Source organism: Sus scrofa, chromosome 3 (genome assembly GCF_054392235.1).
Source record: "Sus scrofa isolate SSC_HxYL_T2T_F1_AM1 chromosome 3, Sscrofa_HxYL_maternal_Yorkshire_Landrace_v2.0, whole genome shotgun sequence".
NCBI lineage: Eukaryota > Metazoa > Chordata > Mammalia > Artiodactyla > Suidae > Sus > Sus scrofa.
This window is the reverse complement of record NC_139385.1, coordinates 2,720,518-2,741,425: the sequence shown is the minus strand read 5'-3', so window position 1 is coordinate 2,741,425 and position 20,908 is coordinate 2,720,518. Positions and strand designations below refer to the sequence as shown.

The window sequence follows — 20,908 nt, the reverse complement described above, 5'->3', positions numbered from 1 at the left end:
TAATCTTTTCAAAACACCTGTCGTGCATTCTGAGTGTATTTCCGGGGTAAAATTAAAACACATGATTCGATACGCTCAGCGACAGTCCAATATGCAAACGGAGAAAGGGCACAGTACTGAAATGCTGACGGACGACCCTGTAAGAGAACTGTCCTAGGACAAAGTCCTCTATGTGCTTCAGGACAAGCTGGTTCGGTCTGCACTTCCTGCGACCACCTAGGTAAACCTTTGCTGGTTAGGTTGAAATGAAGAAGGAAACGAGGAGGAGGAGACGGACGGAGGAGCAAGAGACTGAGGTCCTTATCATCCCAGCTAATTCTCAGGCTTCAGTCTAACTTGGCAGAAATATTTCTAGGAGCTTCCTGGTGGCACAGTGGGTTAAGAATCCGGCCTTGTGCCTGCAGTGGCCCGAGTCCCTGCTGGGACACCGGCTGGATCCCTAACCCAGGAACTTCTGTATGCCCCAGGCGGGGCCAAAAAAAAAGAGAGAGAAAGAAGTATTTATAAATAGTTTCCAGTGATAGATTTTCAAATACAGTAGGCTGTCCCACCACGTTCTGTGGCTAAAATAATTAGCCAACTTCTCTGTGTGTCACTTTACATATTTCTACTACTTCCTTGTAAAGCAGGTGTCAGCAATTTCAAGGTGAACAGTAACTACAAGGGAACAGATATATAGAGATCTGATTTCAAACATCATGAAACGAAGCTATTACGATGACCACAATACACAGGAATAGGGTAGTCTCATATTGTCATTCTCGCTCGAGCTCTTCCTACGGGCAGGTCTGGAAGCTCACCTCTAAGGCAGGTTCGGGTTGTCACTGTGCACTGCGGCTCCTCTGACCAACACACAGCCAGATGGCCGCCGCTCCCAGTTCCCACAGCGCTTCGCACGGGAGAGGAAGCCCAGGACCACGGTGCAGGTGGCTCCTGCCCCGTTACAACGGCACTTCCTCATTCCTCACGCATGTGCTGAGTGTCTCCTGGCTGCCGTGAGGAGTCAGGGCCCAGGGAGCAAGAGGCTAGTCTGCATGCCAAGGGCAGTTCGGGCTGTGAGGGCACAGAGGTGGGAGGCCACTGCCTGAGCGGGCCCTCCATGGAGTTCAGGGTCAGAGCAGAAGCTGAAGGGGCACCCGTGCCCAGGACCCCAGAGCAACCTGACAGGGTCATGCTTCACAGGGCCGAGGCTGCAAGGCCTTACAGAAAGGCCAGGGCTCAGGGCACCTCTTCTCGCTGCTTCAGCTACTCACAGTGGCTTCCGACGGCTTTTGAAGGCTCATGAAAGAACCGTCCCTTCCTGTTTTTAGATGAACCTGCCTCCTCCATTCCAGCTGAGAAGGGAACTTCTACAAGCCAGTTGGTCTGCATGTTTGTGCCTGGGCCCAGCCCTGAACGGCCGGCAGTGGGCAGTGTCACAGGACGGTCCTGGCACCCTGGGAGGCCTCTGAGGACAGGGAATGGTCTGGAGGGGGCGGCAGCGACCGCTAAGCTTGGTTAGAGGCAGTTTGTGGAGCCAGGGGCCGGGACACCTGAGCACCCCACAAGAGGAAGGAAAGGACTGGCTGTCCACCCCTCTCCCAAGGGTCTGTTGTCCCACCTCCTGGAAGTCACCAGAATCTGGGATTTTTTTCTGTTTTGTTTTGTTTTTTGCCTTTTCTAGGGCTGAACCTGTCGCATATGGAGGTTCCCAGGCTAGGGGTCGAATCGGAGCTGTAGCCGCCGGCCTACACCACAGCCACAGCAACACGAGATCCAAGCCGCATCTGCAACCTACACCACAGCTCACGGCCACGCCAGATCCTTAACCCACGGAGTGAGGCCAGGGATCGAACCCGCAGCCTCATGGTTCCTAGTCGGACTTGTTAACCCCTGAGCCATGACGGGAACTTCTAGAAAGGGTGGGATTTTTACTGAGTAGTTCGTCTACAGTGTTCTCTTGGTGTTTGGACCTGTGAGTGTGTACACAGGAAAGCAGGAAGGATTCCCTAAGATTTCCATGAAACAGTACTGGAGACGGCTTGCAGATGCCTTCAGTCAGGGGGAAGTCAAACTGATTACCTCTGTTTTCTCTAAAATCGATGCGAATGAATAGCATATTTAAGGCAACTCATGGGGTAAACTATCTTTCCAGTATCTTCCCCTAAGAAGCCATTCGAGCCGTCGGTGAGATTAATTTACAGTGACGCTGATGACAGAAACATAAATGGCTGTATTTATGCACTGGGTTGATTCTGGACGGTACTAATCTATTGCAGCATGTAAATTAATAATAAGAGGCCGTGGATAAAAGCAATCCCCCATTTCTCCAAACTGAAATAAGCTTCCCGCTCTCCAATATTTTATTTCAAAGTGAAGTTTGTCTAAATTGTCATTTCTATGGTTTGTAGTAAAAAAAAGTACGACCAACCAAAGTAAGAGGAAAGTTATCAGAAATAACCAACATTTCTCTTGAATATGGTACAATATTTCTTTCAAATAGTCTTTCTAATAATCCTGAAAACGCAACTCCGATTAAATCAAAGGTCAAAAACCCCAAGAAGAGACACTCAGTTGAGATTTCTCTTTCCTTGATTAATACTGACTGGTGCGTTTCTGTCACATGCGTACTGCCAGAAGGTTTACTTTTAGACCAAGAAAATGACGTGGGAGAAGAACGTCTTATGGATATCTGAATTCAAATAGATAAGTCCAACGGATTTCAGGAAAGTCACAAACTAAAGGGTTTTCAAAAAGAAATCCTCCTTGTATATCCTAGCAGCTTAGAGTAAGGGCCCAGGAGCCAGATTTCCTGGGTTCAAATCCCAGCTCAACCCTGAGCCAGCACTGTAAGCTTGGGTAACTCAACCTCCCCTGCTTGCATCCCCTAATCAACATAATAATGAAACCAACTTCTCTATTGGTTCTCAGCCTTTGTGGTCTCAGGACCTTTTCACAACCTACCAAACAATTCTTGATAACCTCGAAATTCTTATTTATGTGAGTTATACTTTTCTACATCAGATTAGAGAGTAAAACTGAGAACTTTAGGCACATTAATTCACTTAAAAGAATAACATTAAAATATAAGTGAAAATAAAAATATTTATGAAAAATAACTATATCAAACCAAAGAAATTATTGAAAAGAGTGGCAATGTTTTACATTTTTTCCAAATTTCTTCAATGCCTTTCTTCAACATCTGACTTAATAAAAGACAACAAGCATCTCGCATATGCTCTTGCATTTAATCTTTTTGCAACTACGAAGGATATGCAAAATTCCACCTTCCCAGAGACGTGTCGTGGGAAAAGGGAGCATAGTCATAGCATTTTCGGGCAACTGTGAATATTCTCGATATTGCGCCCAAACCAAATGAATGGTGCTTTCAAAAAGGTGAGTTGCAATGTGGAGTGTGACCACAGGTAATTGTTTTCATTTATTAAAGAGTAAGCCTTAAAACCATAAGGCAACAGAGTAGCAACGACAACAATAAATGAAACTACCCTAAAATTAAAGAAGTTCCCGCCTGCATTTAGTGCACAGAGTGGCTGCTTTAGGGGCTTCAAGCACCATTTCACTTCCCACTACATCACACGATTCAGAGAAGCTGCAAGTGCAGATAAACAGACTCAGGAGGCTTTTTTCTCTTAATCCAAACAGCAGATCAATAAAGAAAGTTGCCAGGAGTGTTATTTTCCATTAGTGTCCTGACTGCAAAGTTCCATGGGTTTTGTGTGACCTGCCCCAATACTATTCTCCTTTCAGGTTCTGTTCTATTAGCGTCTGATTTTACAGAATACGGAATTTTTCAGGAACACATATATGGAATAGTAAGAAAACCGCCTATGAATAAGATAATAATAAATGCTACAGAACGAAATGAGAGGCAAGACAACCGGCTGGAAGAGGCGATCTCACACCAGGAAGATAGGGACGGTTCCATGGAGAAGGTGGTGGTGGGCAAGGATCAGGACCATGCGGGGGAGGGGCCGGCCCCACGCTTAGGAAGGGAGAGTTTTCCAGGCAGCAGGAAAAGCAAGCACAAGGGCTTGGTGGGGGTGAGCCTGCTGTGCTCTGGGAGTGGCAGGAGGACCCAGAAAAAGGCCCAAACATGCAGAGCCAGCTGGTTTTTCACCAAAGTGAGGAATAAATTCAAGGGAAGAATTGAAATGGGGACCTTTAACCAAGTGGCGATGGAGCAACTGAACATCTCGAAGACCCCAAAAAAAAAAAAAAAAAAAAAACCAAATGAACCACGTCCTAATCTTCACGTGGTCAGAAAAACTAAGTCAAACCTGACCATGAATTTAGGGGCAACACTAGAAACCGCTTAGGAAAAAGCAGGACAAAAATCTTTAAACTCTAGAGCTAGGCAGTGACTCAGACCTGACACCCAAAGCACAATCCATAAAAGAAAAAACCTGACACATGAACCGTATGAAAATTTAAAACTTTAGGTCTCTCAAAGTCCCTCTGCAGAGGATGAAAGACACGCACAGATTAGGAGAAAATATGTCCAAACCATGTATGTGAAAAAGGACTAGTCTCCAAGGTGCAGTTTTTAAAAACCCTCAAAAATCAACAGTATAAAACCAACAATCCAACTAGAAAATGGGCAAAAGATAGGAACAAACATTTCACCGCCGAGGATCTCTGTAGCGGGTGCCCAGGCCTGTGACGACATTCAGCATCCGCAGCTCTTGGGAAATGCTAATTAGAACCACAGGGCGGAGTTCCCGTCGTGGCGCAGTGGTTAATGAATCCGACTAGGAACCATGAGGCTGCGGGTTCGATCCCTGGCCTCGCTCAGTGGGTTAAGGCTCCAGCATTGCCGTGAGCTGTGGCGTAGGTCACAGACACGGCTCGGATCCCGTGTGGCTGTGCCTCTGGTGTAGGCCGGTGGCTACAGCTCCGATTGGACCCCTTGCCTGGGAACCTCCATATGCCGTGGCTGTGGACCTAGGGGAAAAAAAAAAAAAAACCCACAAGGCGCTGCCAGTGCACATCCATCAGAATGGCTACATCAAAAAAAGCAGGGACCACACGAAATGCGGATGATGTTATAAAAGAAAGCCTGGCTCCCTCATACATGGCTGTGGATGTGTAAAGGATGCCAGCCACGCCGGAAAACAGTTTGGCATTTCTGATAACACGAAACATATAACTACCATAATCCAGTAATTGCACGCTTGGGTATTTATTCCAAAGACATGACATATTCACACAAAAACCTGTACAAGATGTTAACAGCAGCTTTAGTCATAACAGCCAAAAGCTGAATACAATCCAGATGGTCTTCAAAAAGAGAAGGGCTATACTGACTGGAGCATCTCCAAACCGGGCACATGCTACGAACGGACTGATAACATACACAATAACCCGGACGAATCTCCAGAGCATTTTTTGCTGAGTGAAAAAAATCCAATCCCCAAAGGTCACATACAGTATGATTCCTCCCATACCACATTCCTGAAATGACAAAATTACAGAAAGGGAGGACAGATCAGTGGTTGCAAGAGTCAGGGACTGGCAGTGCAGGGCAACGGGAAAGACGCTTTCCGTGTCTTGACTCCACCAACCTCGAGGTCCTGGTTGCAACGTGAACAATAACTTTGCAAGGTACACCCCTGGGGGATGCTGAGCCGGCGGTGCAGGGGCACGTGGCTCAACACCCCCCTCAAAACTGAGACATGTAATTAAGGCAAATGCCCTGTTACGATAATGAATACGAAAGCCACAAACTGGGAGAAAATATTCTGGATATATGCACCTTGAAAAGAGTCAGACGCTATAAAGAATGCCTCGTATGCAATGACAAGACAAAGGAAACAGAGGTAAAAACAGCCAAAGGCTTGAACATGCCCTTCGCAGAGGAGGAAATACAAACGGCTGAGGAGCACTCAGGAAAGCACCCGAAGCACCCGCCCTTTACAACGGAAGAACTGAGACAGACAGCACCGAAGGGGGGCAAAGACGAGCTGCAACCGCCGCCGTCCTTCTCCATTACTGCTGAGAGAATAAATATAGCACAGCCACCTGAGAAAAAGGTTTAGCAATTTCTTTTTTAGTTTCTTTCTTGTTCTTTTTTATGGCCACATCTGTGGCACACAGTCGTTCCCAGGCTAGGGGTCGGATTGAATCGGAGCTATAGCTGCCAGCCACAGCCTTCACCAGATGAGCCACATCTGGGACCTAGGTGGCAGCTCTCAGCAACGCCGTACCCTGAACTCACCAAGTGAGGCCAGGGATCAAACCCGCATCCGCATGACACCATGTTGGGTTCTTAACCCAGTGCCCCACAGTGGGAACTGTGCAATTTCTTACAAAACTTAATACCTACTCAAGGACCCAGAAATTCCAGACCTAGATATTTCTTCAAGAGAAAAGACAGCAAATGTCGAGACAAATAATTTTACATGAAGAGTCACAGGGGCATTAACTGTAACATCCTCAAGTGAGAACCACAGAGGCACCTAAATAAAAACGAACCAACCGACAAACGCAGCGTCATGGTGGAGTCTCGCAGACATGACGCTGGCTGAAGAGTCAGAGCAAAAACGCCACTTGATACGGAATTCAGGCACAGGCAGAACTACCTGCGGGAAAAGAAACCAGAAAACGGTTGCCCAGAGGAAGGCAGATCGCCTGGAATGGACACGAAGACGGCGGATGGAGTGACAGCAATGTTCCGTCTCCAGGCTGAGGGGGGAGGTGGCAGAAGCACCTCCATTCGTCAGAAACCACTGACCTGTCTCATCAATATCTGGGAATTTCACTATTTATAAGTTTCACCCTACGCCCTTGAGGCAGGCACCTGCCCACTGTCTCAGAAAGAGATTCGCTGCTTCCTCAGTCGCTGCCTCCACCTGCTTGAGAGCAAGGAGGGCGTCTCCGGCACCGGCCGCTGGCGCTTTGCCCCGTGTTCGCCTCGGCTCTCGGCCAGTGAGCTGGCCCGTGTGCGGCGGAGTGTTCGGTTCTCCCATGGCCACTTCACTCGGCTCGGGTGTCTTCCCTCCCAGTCAGGGGGAGCCGTCGACAAGCTCAGCGCTTGTGCGTCCCCCCGGCCTCCTGCCCCCAACAACCACGGAGCGCTCACGGCACACGAAGGAAGACACGACTTCATCAAGGACATCTCGGGGATTCCCACAATCCCATCGAACAGGTCATCTAGTTTTTAATGCCCATTAGATGGCTGAAAAAACTGAGGAAGCCTTAGGAACCTCCTGCAAGACCACACAGGAAGTAAGTGGCAGAGCCAAGACCACACAGCTCTGCTCCTCATTAATTCCACCACCAGGCAGTCTTCCCGCTGCCCTGCTGATTGAATGCCAACCGCAAGTGGATACAAACACAACTCCATGATTACCCAGCAACATTAGTGTCAACAAGTTTTATGATCGGGGGAGTGGGTCGAGTTTCTGTTTCAAAACGCCTAAAATATACACACAAATATGCCCCTTACCCAAGAGGAAGCCTTCTGCAGGTAATGTGTTAATACAAAAGCAGTGAAGACAGTCAGGGCCAGAGCCAAATACCCCATGCAAGGAGCGTTCAATGAGTAGGGTAACGTGAGGTCTAAAATGAATGCGAGTAATTTCCTAGAAGCCAAATTCCATAAAGACCAACACTACAGAAAAACCACGATTATGTAGCTGGTTGAAAACTCACATTATTCAGGTAAGATGGAAAACAAAAACAAAACCGGGAAACAACTGACTACATCTGACTCTAACCTTCTAAGCGCTGCTAAGAACAAACTGGAACGCACTGTAGTGGCCAAAAAAAAGGTATTTTCCATGTTACTAAACACCAATTTCTAAAATTAAAACAGAAAAGTACAAATAAAATCAGACAAAATGATCTCTCTCCGTATAAACCTATTAGGAAATGACTGACCTCTAAAGAGTTACGATGACTTTGCTTTATCTTGAGCTAACATTTCTCAGCATTAATGAGACCAAGGTACGATTCTTTAAGTCTGCTGGACTTAAAAACTATCCTCTCTGGGAGTTCCCTTGTGGCTCAGTGGCTTAAGGATCCAGCTTTATCACTACAATGGCTCCAACTGCTGCTACGGCTCAGGTTTGATTCCTGGACCCAGAACTTTTATGTGCCACAGGTGCAGCCAAAAAAACTCAAAAAACAAACAATGAAACCAAACCAAACCAAAAAAAAAAAAAAAACCCAACTATCCTCTTTCATCATGGTTACAAACTTTATTAATGCAGGACCTGGAATTTCTCCTCTGTATTCTCTCTAAAATCACAGTAAGTGATGTTCTCACAGTCAATAGTATATTTAAGTCAATAAGCACATGAAAAATGTTCAACATCGTGAGTCATTAACAAAATGAAAATTGTAATGAGGAGACATATTCCAAACCACTCACTATAATGGCAATTATCAAAAAGACAAATAACAACAAGTGCTGGCAAGGATATGGAGACGTTGGAGCCCCCATACACTGCTGGCGGGAAGAGAAAGCAGAGTCAGTCTATCACTTTCTCCAAGGGTTCAACACAGCTACTGTGTGCCCCGATAACTGCATTTCCACATGGCCAAGAGACACAGAAACATGTCCACACCACACGTGCATATGAATATTCACGGCAGCACTGGTCACAACAGTCAAAACACCCCTCCAGCGATACGTGGATAAACGACGTAACAGTCCTCAGTAAAAGCAACAACACAGGACACACGCGGCAGCTGGACGGACCTTAGAAACACTGTGCCCAGGGAGGGCGGCTGGTCACAAAGAATCGTGTTTTACGACCGCATTCACACGAATGTCCAGAATAAGGCAAATCTCAACCACGTAGATGAGTGGTTACCTGCGGCGGCAGGTAAGCAGAGCAGGGAGGGGGAAAGGGATGGCCAAAGAATGCTGGTAGGTTCCAGGTTTCTTTGGAGGGTTCAGAAGTCAGAGCATGGTGACGGCTGCACAGCTCGGCACACATAATAAAAACTCTGAATTTACATTTCAAACAGGTGGATTGTATGGCCTTAAATCATATCTCGGTAAAGCAGTTAAAGTACCATGTTTAGGAAGCAATAACAACAGCTATTTATGCAAACCATGCCAAGTACTATTTTTTTCACCATTTTACAGATGAGGAAACTGGGGCATAGAGGGACCAAGATGGACCCAAGGTACAGAGCTGGAAAGCGGCACAGCCAGGAACGTGGACCCAGGGAACCTCGTGCAAAGTCTGTGCTCTCCGCCATGCCGCCTTATGTCCTCTTGAGAAGAGCCAGCTTCTGTCTGGGTGTCGGCAGCGTCAGGGAGCAGGCCGAAGGGGAGGGAAGCTGGAGGGGACACAGCCGATGACAACAAGAGAAGGATGAAGGACAGATGGCTTAAGTTTGGACGGACATTCTTGAAAGCTAAAAGGCTCTGCCCAGTAGACAGGAGGACCTCTTCTGGGCAAGATCTTGGGGGAAACTAATGGATACCACCTGAGCATGAGAAGGAAAACCAGCATGAGAAGGTGTCTTCAAAGTTTTCTTGAATCGTGTTCCAACCAGGCAGAATTATACCAACCTGAGCTGAGTACTGTCAGAGCCAACAAGGTCCCTGAGGAAAACAAGATTCAAGGAAAGGGCCGCTGATCCAGGTCACTGGCCACCAGAGCCCGGCCCATGTGCAGACCTGGGGGGCAGAGGGAGGGCTGGCCCTGCAGAGGCCATCTGCACTTCAAAGGGAGGCTGCGGGGCAGCGAGCGCCAGGTTGGAATAAGTGTGGAAGTAACATAACGTCTTTTCTATCAAAGGAAACCTTGGTGACTCCACTCTGCTCGGGTTTCGCCTTCCTGCCACCCCCAGCCCTCCCCTTTCCCTCTTCTCCCAGCAACAACTTGTTTCAAATGAGCCAGCGGAGAAGAATGTGCCCCTGACCTGCCCCATGGGAAGGGGACAGGTCCTTCCCCTGCCTTAGGGATGAACAGGGGGGGTCTCTTCTTCTCTGCGCGCTGTCTGAGCACCCGCGCCCTTCTGCAGAAGGCAAGAGCCTTGTCGAGGCCTCCCCGTGTTCACGTGTCTCATTTTCGACACGGACCATCCGAGCCAGGTCCCCAACCTAAGTGCAGGCGAATGCCCCTCTTGAAAGCCCTGAGGTGCTGAGAGAAGAGGGTGTTCTTCACGTCCAGAAATAAGCCTTGAGATGAATACGACGTCTCAAAATAGTCCCTAGACGCCAGCCTGCTGTCGCAGACGCCGACCCACCAAAACACCCTCCCGAACAGTAAGACAGATGCAGGGCTCTCTCCGGCACCCCCATTAAGTTTCAGCCTCAACACCACTCTCCACGTGCGCAACGACGTTTTTACAGGTGAGAACTCTCTCCCTAGGTGCCTGTCTCGCCTCCCCAACTCCTGGTGGAGGGGAGGGGGCAGAGGGCACAGACTCTAGATGACTCAGCCCTGCAGGCGGCTTTTCACCTTCCCCCCAAGGATACTGATAAGCAATGTGTTAAAAACCCTGTGCCAAACCAGCCTGAGTTTCAAAAGTTTACAGTAAACACCTGCTTTTAAATTGCCAGATAAAACGTTCAAAATGCGGCAATCTGAGCTGCCTCTAGAGCTGCGATTTAGCAGCGTTCTTCTTTGTCTGAAGCAGTGACATTTACCTAAACAGGGCTGCCACAGCAGGAGTCCCTGAGCTCCACCAGCCCGCTGCGCAGGACACAATGGCATGGAGAGGAACGCCTGGGAGCCCTTCAGAGAGGAAACGGAACACCAAGATAGGTGAAGAGAGGAGAAAAGCCAGCTTAGGGAAACATAAATAAGCTTCGCCGGGCAGAATCCATCCAGCAGCAATGCACAAACAGCATCATTAAAACATCGCAAGGAGGACCAAGACTAGAGAGAAAGACAAGGGCAGTAAGGGAGTTATAATCATGTGGGCAATTAGAAGATGCAAAATAGAAGGCAGCTTCTCAGACTTGCAAGGCCTGAACTTTGCACGCGACTCCTCATTTTGCAAGGATTCTGTTATTCTTGAATGTGTGCGTGGGGAGGGGGTGGGAATTATATTTAAAATGGCATGTAATCTTTTTACAACCGAGAGCTGACATTTTATAGTAAGACATCATTTTGATTTCACATTGGTGGGTGATTCTTATAATGACTTGAGGGGCTCTAAGGAAATAAAGTATCAGCAGGTGGTCGGTCAAATACTAGGAAATTCCTCACGCCACAGGCAGTAATCAGGTTGAAATACTTTCTCCATTACTTCCAAAAATAGAGCGGAAAGGGAGGCGCAGGCCTTCCCAGTTTCAAAACTATAATTTCCACAAATGGTAAAAATACATTGTTTCTGTGTGAAACCATCAAGAGACGCGTTTGTAATCTGCGTCAGGGCATCTAGGAAAAATAGCGTAAATGGGGGGAATTTACTTCAATCATTGCCTCTCCAACTTTGGCCCCATCTTAGGCTTAACGACGTCTGATCCTGCTCTGCCTACAAAACTGGGGAATAACCCGTGTAAAGATTTTCCTCTTTGCACCTCCACCCCCAACAAAACCCACCCTTGTGTGCATCCCAGTACATCTGCACTTGTGTGAGCACACACGGGTGCATACCCACCCCCAAATGGGTACTAAATGGTCATTTACCCTTTTTCACCCATCAGGGTACAGTAGACCCACTGCAAATGCTACCAAGAAATACACAGCAAAAAGGCACCTGACGCATGTTCTTTCGAAGGAGGAAGCCCCGGCCTGTGACCGTGATTTGTTTTGCTGAGTGTCAGTATGAGCAGCCAGTGCAGAATACTTACGTAATTTTACGACCTTCACAATGAGCCCCATGCCAAGGCCTCTGGGCACACAGGTAAAGGACATTCAGAAAGGAATTAATAAGGGTAAGGCCTCCCCTAGGTGGCCGGTGATCCTCCCTGTGTCAATCAGATGAAAGCACTGAATTAACTGCTAGGTCCTGTCTACCCTGCAGGCTAAGAGCGGTTTTGAAAGGGTCTGCTAGGAGGTTTCGAAAACTTAGGTCCTGCCACTCGGTACGCTGATGCTGCAAAAGAAAAAGGGTCATCTTTACAGGAAGTGCCATCCAAAACGGCACAACCTGACACAAAGGGTCAACGCTGTGAATTCCCTGTAAGTTGATCTGAGCTGCCTTCCTTAGAATTTACACCTCTCACGTCAAAAATGCTCAGATACAGAGACCTACCTTCCATAGCAAGGTAGTGCGCGTTCTGTGATTAAAGAACGATTACAACTGTGGTCCTTAACTTTGGAAGCACAGTAGGATCTCCTGGGGAGTTTCAGAAAGAGGCAGACATCCATGCCACACCCCAGACCAACTAAATATGAACGTCAAGTTTCCTTTGCGATTTCGTCACGCAGCGGAAGCTGACAAGGACTGCAGGAACTCGAGGAGCCGCACAATTATTTGACACTAGCAATCTTCCCTGAAGTATGTTTAGATGCTCAAATTTTTTTTAATTGTTATTTCCCCAATACAATTTTTTTTTCTGCTATACAGCATGGTGACCCAGTTACACATACCTGCATACATTTTTTTCCCTCACATGATCCTGCTCCATCGTAAGTGACTAGACACAGTTCCCAGTGCTACACAGCAGGACCTCATTGCTAATCCATTCCAAAGGCAACAGTCTGCGTCTATGAACCCCAAGCACCCCATCCATCCCACTCCCTCCCCCTCCCCCTTGGCAGCCACAAGTCTGTTCACCAAGTCTATGATTTTCTTTTCTGTGGCAAGGTTCCTCTGTGCCGTATACTGGATTCCAGATATAAGTGATATCATACGGTATTTGTCTTTCTCTTTCTCTTTCTCTTTCTGACTTACTTCACTCCGTATGAGAGTCTCTAGTTCCATCATGTTGCTGCAAATGGCATGATTTTGTTCTTTTTTATGGCTGAGTAGGCTTTCAATTTTAATTAACAGAACTCTGCTGCATAAAGCAAGAAAACACTGTGATTCCGTGATTTAAAACGTAGTATTCTGTTTTAGAAGCTAAACAGTATTTTAAATTATCAATTCACTTTTGCCATTAAATTTGTTTCATTACATTTCATTAAGTTTGTTACATAATTTAAAAACGATAAATCTTTATTCCACAGAGTTTGATTTTCCAATTTATCCATAATCTGCCTTCTGTCTGTATCTCGTCTATAGCATTATTCCACCACATTTCAACCAAAAGAAAGGCAAAGGAGACAGAAAACAGGGAAGGAGGTAAAGCGTCCAAACCTCTCCATCTGTTTTTACCTCAAACCAAACAGAATTCAGGAAAGACTGTGTGTTTCCACTCCAAACCTACGAAAGTCCAACTTTTACTCGGGAGCACCCATAGCAGGTGAAGAAACTAAGCAGGTACCGCCTGAGTTCTGGGAGCAGAGCCTGAAGCTCCCTGCTCTACGAGCTAACACGGCAGCTCTAGTTTTTAAGTTCATACACGCACACACACATAGCTTATTTACCCTCTGTTCCGGGACACGTCTGTATTGGCGCCAGCAAGAGAACAGACCTCCCGCCACCATCCCTTGCGTACAGAGCCTGGCAGAGCACCGTGTCCCCAGCTCCAGAGGCACACAGTTCGGTTAAGCGGAGACGGATGAGCATGGAGTTGGGTGGAGACACAACGGCCACGCGACAGCGCATCGGAAGACTCCGTTTATCTACGCTTTTTGTATCGCGCAGACAGCATGGTCACTCAAGAGACCATGATGCGAAGAATACCACACTGCCAGCCAAAAACAGCTGCCACAGCAGCCGACGCGAGCAACACGCGTAAAACCTGGAAGAGGCCACCGGCTGTGGGAACACTGCGGATGACCAGGAAGAGCCCAGATGCGGATGTCCCCGGGCCACAGTGACGGTGCCGGGAACGTGTGTTTACCCTGAGGCGTCTCAGAGTCTGCAAAGTGGGGGTAACAGCAGTGTCCACCCCCACCCCGCCCGAGTCGTGAGAAGGGAGGGAGCCGCTGTCTGTACAAGAGCAGTCGGCTAACAGCAACACAGCGTGACTCCTGCCCTTCTCATCAGATGCCCGTTCCAGGTCAGGAAACGAGAATCCCAAACGAAAAGGAAGCCTCTTCTGTAGGAGGTGACAACTTCAAAACCATTTTTGACAAGCAGAAGCCATGCGAAAATGACGACGATGAAGAGAAAGAAAAGCAAACTGAATGCTTTGATTCTTTTATTTGTTGGTTTTGGATTATCCAAAATAGTGACCCAAAGCAGCTGGGCTTTTTTCTCGAGTTTCTCTCATCTAATAAATTACTCTATTCTCGAACACAGCAAGAAGAAACCACATCCACCCAATACAGATGTTGATGAAACCCAATCAATTTTAAGAAGATGATTCAATCAGTGAGGTGTCCAAAAGGCTTCAGGAAATCTTTTCGACATCCTTCTCACACGTAACACAAAGCCTGAAGGAACGGTGACCACCCCAACAACAACGGCCAGTGGCCAGCTGGCGGGGGGCGGTGGGGGGAACCCTTAGGACCCAGGCCCTGCCACCCACCCAGCACACTCACCTTCCTCATACAAATCACCTAGGAAAAACTCGGTGCTTTGAGTCAAGGGGCCTTTGCTAAGTGGATTTTCTTGGCCAGAAGCTGTTCCTGTTTGTCTGCTCTTTTGTTTTCTGTTCTTATTTATTAATTCGCCATAAAGTGTAAAACTCTTCAGTACACAGTACTCATGCATTCCCGAAATAATGTTTTAACTTAAATGTACTAGGTATCTGCAGACCAAAGACAAATACTGCTGGACGTAAGTTATTAATTTAATGCTGCAAACTCCAGAGCTGGACTTTTCGTCCAGTCACGCTCTACCTAAATAACAGGCATACACTGCTTTAAGGAACCTTCCATTTGGCGAGCAGATCAGACTGGGCTAAGTCACTTCATGCCTCTGCGTCTCAGCTGCCTTCACTGTAAAACGACAGTAACAGGGAAAAGGACGCCTGGCTTCCCGGAGAGGGACCTGGGATTCCTTTCAAGGCTGAAGACCCCCGTACATGTGAGATAAGGTTCAATTTTCCAAGAATCGATTTACCAACGGCGTTTCCAGAGCAGTTCTGTATTGGCATAGACATAAGTTTATTGGATCGATGAGCCATCCTACACATTTTTATCGAACATTTAGTACCTGGAAAGCCCTGTGTCAGCCGCAGAGAATCAGAGAAGTCGGGGCCCCGCCCTGGAGCCGCGCGCGGGAAATGGGGACGAGGTGCTCTCCCGCGCCCCGGGGAGCCAGGTGACAAGCCAAGGAAGGCCAGGGAGGAAAGCGCCCATTTATTTCCTGTGTCACCGTGACTGGGACAAAGGATGCCCGGAAAGCCGGTCCCCCGGGACTGCTGGGTGCGTCCCTGAGGGTCTCTGGGGAAAAGGCAGCGTCTGGATCGGGGACTGAGTCAAGACGGCCCTTCTCTCTGATGGGGGGGAGCCTGGGACTCGGACCTCCCGTCCTCTGCGGCCGGCGGCTCAGGTCTTGAGCCTCGGACTGGCCTCTCGAGCTTCGGCCCCAGCCCCCCCGGGCTCGGCCTGCAGCGGGCAGACCGGGGGCTTCTCCGCCTCCCTCTCCCGCATCTCTGCCTCTCCTCAGCCTCCTCTGTCCCCCTCGCCCCCGCCCGCTTTCCTACTCTCGTCCCCCCATCGCTCTGATTCCTGGAGGGCCCTAATCCCAGTGCAAACCCGAAATTCTCAAGCCCCCCACCCCCGCCCCGATTCCTTGCTATGCTCCTCCTCGGTCGCCTCGGCCATCCGTCTGACGGCTAAATTCTCAGTCCTTCCCTCCCCCTTAGGTCCAGGAGCAGAGTCTGGGTCAGGACTTGGCTCTTGTGTCTGCACCTATAATATGATCCCACCTCCGCCCTAGAATCCTCCGCTCCCTGAGAGAACCCCGGTCCCCGGGCACCACCCAAGCCCTAACGCTGCCCTGCGTCCCCTGTCCTGCTGTCCCCCTCCTCCAGCAGCAATTACACTGACCGCTAGGCTACGAGGCCAGCTGACGCTATTTGAACCCGCGTTGCCTTAAAACAAGTCTCTCGCGGAATCCTTATCACACCGTCCCTCTCACGACTTCTCCCGCACGTGTCACCCTCTGCAGAGGTGGCAGCCTCTCTGCTGCCGCGAGGACTTGCCCTGCCTACACGGACATTAAGAAATCCCCATGACATCCAGATGACAGCGAAGGTGACTCTGTCCTTGGACACTGTAATAAAAGTGTTTCTGCTGTCCTCTCCCACATACCCTGGGAAGTCCAAATCCCTCCTCAATTTTGCTGCTAATCCCCAAGAGACAGGTTCTCAAGGTCACAGCTAAGCCGACTTGCTCCTGCTCACATCTGGGTTCTTCTGCTGCCCCATGTCCACCGGCCCAGTACAGCTTAACCCTTTCTTCTCTGGTATGACTTAACTGCTTCCTCTCGGCTCCATCCAGCCCGAGACACTGGTCCCTGTGCTGCTGCGCATGGCACATTGAAAGTCAGGGCACAGAGCAGGGGCTCCGCCCTCTCCCTAAGGATGCCCAACACCTGCTTCTGTTTTACTCAGGCCCCTCCTCCGGGCCAGCCCCACCCCCAAAGTCAATTCCCCCACTTTCTTTAGCAGAGCAAATTCACTCTCTTCCACCCAGTCTGCTCTGGAGCCCGTATTTGCATATTCAAAAGCTCATTCTTATTTCTTCTAAAACAAAGAGCCACCGACTCTGTTTCCTTTAGCAACAAAGAAATGGCAAAGGCCCTGAAATGTCAGTCTTCCCTCTAATCCCTCTGCCACCAATCTGTGAAGGAAGAAGAGAAAAACAGATTTCCCCAAAGACAAAAATTATATCACATCTTTAGAGGCAAAAGTGGCTCTAATCAGTTTTGCTTCTAGTTTTTTTTTTCTTGTTCCATCTGCCTGACCCTTTCCTCAACTCTGGATACCATGCTTACTCCTCCACTGCCAAACCTGCAATCTTTCATTATTATTATTTTTCTCTTTTTGCCTCTTCTAGGGCCGCTTCCCGTGGCATATGGAGGTTCCCAGGCTAGGGGTCAAATCGGAGCTGTTGCTGCCGGCCAACGCCAGAGCCACAGCAACACCAGATCCGAGTCGCGTGATCCTTAACCCACGGAGCGAGGCCAGGGATCGAACCCACCACCTCATGGTTCCTAGTCGGATTCATTTCTGCTGCGCCATGACAGGAACTCCCGGACTTCCAATCTTAATGCCCCCATGGCAGCCCCCCTGCACCCCCCGAGGGCCTGAGGCCACCGTTCTGTCACCTCCCCAGAGTCCAGGTATGTAACCAGCACAGGCCCTGAGGCGCTTCTGCCATCCAGACACTCACTGTGCAGCGCTGGCAGTGCTCCTTGGTCCGCTCCCGCCCCTATGGTCGTCTTCTCTCTCGAGAGCCCCTCTCCCTCTTCCTCTCAATGCCAAGACAGTCCCATCTCTCATCTTCTTCTGCTCCCCACACCCCAACACACACAGTCCCCCCCACCAACTTGTTATCGCCTGTCTCTAAGAGACTTCCCCTCACCCCCTTGGCTCTGGCTGCTCCACTCCCAGTTCTGATTCCTCTTTAACCACCTGCGGGGTGCTTCCTCTCCTTGTTCTCCCTACTGCTTGTCTGGACTACTGCGAAGTTGCGCGTGCCCAGGGCTGGGGGCCCAAACCCAGCCCGTGGAGCCATCAGACGGTTTCCCAACGGGACTGGTCTCCAGCGCTCAGGGCAACCTGGATTCTGCCTTTGCCCGGGTCCTCGAGAACGCAGGGCCTGAGGGCAGGACTAAATGTTGACATGCATTTGAGAAGGGCAAGCTAGGGCAGAGGATGCAGAGAAACAGAGGCCTGAGGCCAGGAAAGATGCGACGTGATGGGTCATCTCAGTTGCTGGGATGGCACAGGCGCAGAGACGCGCCCACTCCTCTGGCAGACGTGTCCGGGCACGAGTGACTTCTCTGAAAAGTCCTCAGAGGAAAGCTCACCTTCTCCCACGGAGCGAGAAAGGATGGGAAAGCCACCAGCCTGGCTCCCTCCCAGGTCCTACTGATCGACAGTCACTCCCCCCCACCCCCTGGTGGCCCCTCGGGAACACTGTCCAGCAGGGGAGGGACAACTGGACCAGAACGGAGCCCAGAGGGAGGCCCAGGTGGGAGTCTGTGCCCCAGACAGGAGGGAGCGGCCAAGGGAACCCGACAAGGAGCATCGGTTTGTGTCCCACTCAAGTTTATGGTCAAATACATTTGAAACAGCAGGAAATGCAGTCCCTGCCCAGGAAGTCACAAAGCACAGCAAAGGCACTAAGAAGGCATAATAAAGACAGGCTGGGAGGCCCCATCATGGCGCAGCATTAATGAACCCAACTAGGAACCACGAGGTTGTGGGTTCGATCCCTGGTCTTGCTCCTTGGGTTAAGGATCCGGCATTGCCGTAAGGTGTGGTGTAGGTCGCAGACGTGGCTAGGATCCCGCGTTGCTGTGGCTGTGGCGTAGCCCGGAGCCTAGGCTCCGATTTGACCTCTAGCCTGGGAACCTCTATATGCCGAGGGTGAGCCCTAAAGCGCAAATAATAATCATAAAGACAGACTTATTTCCCAAACTTAGTTAAAGCAGACGACCTCCCCCACCCTTTCCTCGCCACACTCCAAACCAGCTTCAAGAAAACATACTCTGGAAAACTCATTCACAAGCAATTTACTTTTCCTGTTCTATAAACTTCAGCACCGTGCCCACCAACCACCTCGGACTGGCATTTGGCTCCTCCTGGGATGGTGACGGGTGGCTGGTGTGTGTCTGCCCTCACCGGGGTTCCAGCCCATGACGCCAGAGTCTGCTGGCATGGCCTTCCCTGCAGCAGCTCCACGGCCCAGGCCCACAGGCCCCCCCTGCTGCTCTCCTCTCTCCACAGCAGCTCCTCCGCGGGGGGCACCTGCCACCTCCCAGCTACCACTGAAGAAATCCACTGTTGCCACCTTCCCCGTGCCAATGCCTCTGAGCCTGCAGGTGGATGCGGCCTTCCCCGCACAGGCCACACCGTGCTCAGCCGGCACCTAGGACTCTCCACCTCTTGTTTGAGGACTTGTTTTATTTCCTCTTTCAAAGTGGGGAGGTGCACAAGCCAGGGAATGGTTATTTGTCACTCATTTCTGTGCCTGCAGGGACTCCCAGGTGGAGGGTCTCGCACATAAGAGGGACTCAGTGAGTGGATCAGAAAAAAGTGCTGCGAACTGGACAGAGAGACCCTCCCAGGGACAGAAATACGGATGGGGATGCCAGTGTTTTAACGACTCGCCTGTGGCTAGCAACAGACTGTGGACTCTCCTTGTGTTTTAAAACTGTTCTAAATGGAATCGGATTTCAAGGTAAATAAAATTCTCTTTATGAATCAGTCACCTTTAAGAGCAATCTCGCACAAGAAGAGGAAAGTTTCTAAAGGGTAACGTCATAAATCGAAAATTTGTTTACAAAGAAAGCAGTTTACGCCCTGAAAGATGAAGAATGTTACTCTAGAGCTAGAACTGCCAAACTGACATCCTCTCAGGCATAAGTGACCACTCTCATCAGCCCGAGAGCCGTCAATAAGGCCGCGACGACACGGGGCCCGCGGGCGACAGCCGGGCCTAGACGGAAACACCAGCAGCGGCCTGGAGAACGTGTCCAGCCTCTCTATCAAAATGCTTTTTACGCCCCCCTCCTCTGCCTCCCCCACACCCTCCCGTCCTTTAGGCCCGAGTAACAGAAGGGGGACCGTGAAATACAAGTCCCAGGCTCGCCAAGTCCTGATGCACACCCACCACCCAGGCCAGCCTTGTTGTCTGCCAGTCCCCCCAGTGGGGGCCCTTCTCCCCAGCGCCGCGCAAGTCCTTAATAATAAAGTCCACGCCGCGTGCAGGCCACAGAGCCAATAACCGCGGATAAGAAGCTGGAGAAACAGGCGGCAGGGCCGGGCTGGGGAAGGCTTAGAAAGGCCTGCCCGAGACTGGAGGGACCCTGCTTCCTTTATTGGAAAAATCAGCACAAGGACCAGAACTGAAGGGCCAGCATTGATTTGACTTTCATGGAGCCTCTCTTTTATGGGAATATAATACCAACTTCAGGGAAAAAAACAGAAGACGAATCCAGAAAAGGTGAAGGGAAGTAAAAACAGGAACCTCACTGCCTCCCCCATTGTTATAATCAAAAGGACCACTGCGCCACCTCTCTCGCTCTGTCTTTCTCTGATCATTTCTCTGCCGCTGGAGATTTCTTTTCAACTGTATCAACCCGGCACTCCCTGCAGCCCCTCTGTCATCCGGCCATATGAGGGGTCGCCTGGGAACACAGAAAACGAGGAAATTAGTCTCTGCCCGAGGAAGCTTATGACATGGTTGGGAGACAGTATAACCAAACAAACACCTAATGCAAGCTGGTTCCCTCATTCGTGAAATAGAGAAAGCGTGCCTCGCAGGGCTGCTGCAAGAATGAAATCCTGTTTCTTTTGATTTAACTTAACAGACCTGGAAAGCTCTTAGCACAGGGTCCGACCCAGACAGAGTTCGGTAAAGAGCAGGAAAACAGAAGCCTTCGTGCGGCTGCAGCGTGGGGGAGGAAAGCCTGCAGGAGGACCTACTGAGGCCTGAGCCTCGAGGAGCGGGGCCTGGAGAGCAGGAAGGAGCCCCTCCGCGCCGGCAAACGTCCAGGACCCCCGCCAAGTCCCCAGTGGCGGGAGGGCTGTGCTGTCTTCAGCCAGGAGCTCTGCGGTCAGGCAGCCTGGGTCAGGCTGACACCGGTGCCTGCAGGCCGGGGACACTGGCTGGGCCCTCTCCCCTGGGTCTCCTGTTCCTTCTCTGTAAAACGGACCAGCCTCGGCGCTGTTATTACCACCGTTTTCTTCCGGGAACTCGACGGTGATTTGTAGAGCCATGTAAGGGAGGAAACGCAAAGCTGAGGGTGTTGCCGGGGGCCTGGG

General features: G+C 49.9%; 1 protein-coding gene and 1 long non-coding RNA gene across 7 annotated transcripts in view; both read right to left on the bottom strand.

The window, feature by feature from the left end:
* SDK1 (sidekick cell adhesion molecule 1) overlaps nt 1-20,908 on the bottom strand; it is an 823,726-nt gene that overhangs the window by 520,738 nt on the left and 282,080 nt on the right. The gene's annotated exons all lie outside the window — the stretch shown is intronic.
* On the bottom strand, nt 12,790-20,100 carry LOC146404330 (uncharacterized). Its single transcript, XR_014840049.1, has 2 exons — nt 18,561-20,100; nt 12,790-17,003 (listed from the first exon to the last, which is right to left on the bottom strand). It is a non-coding gene; the product is annotated as an uncharacterized LOC146404330 (long non-coding RNA).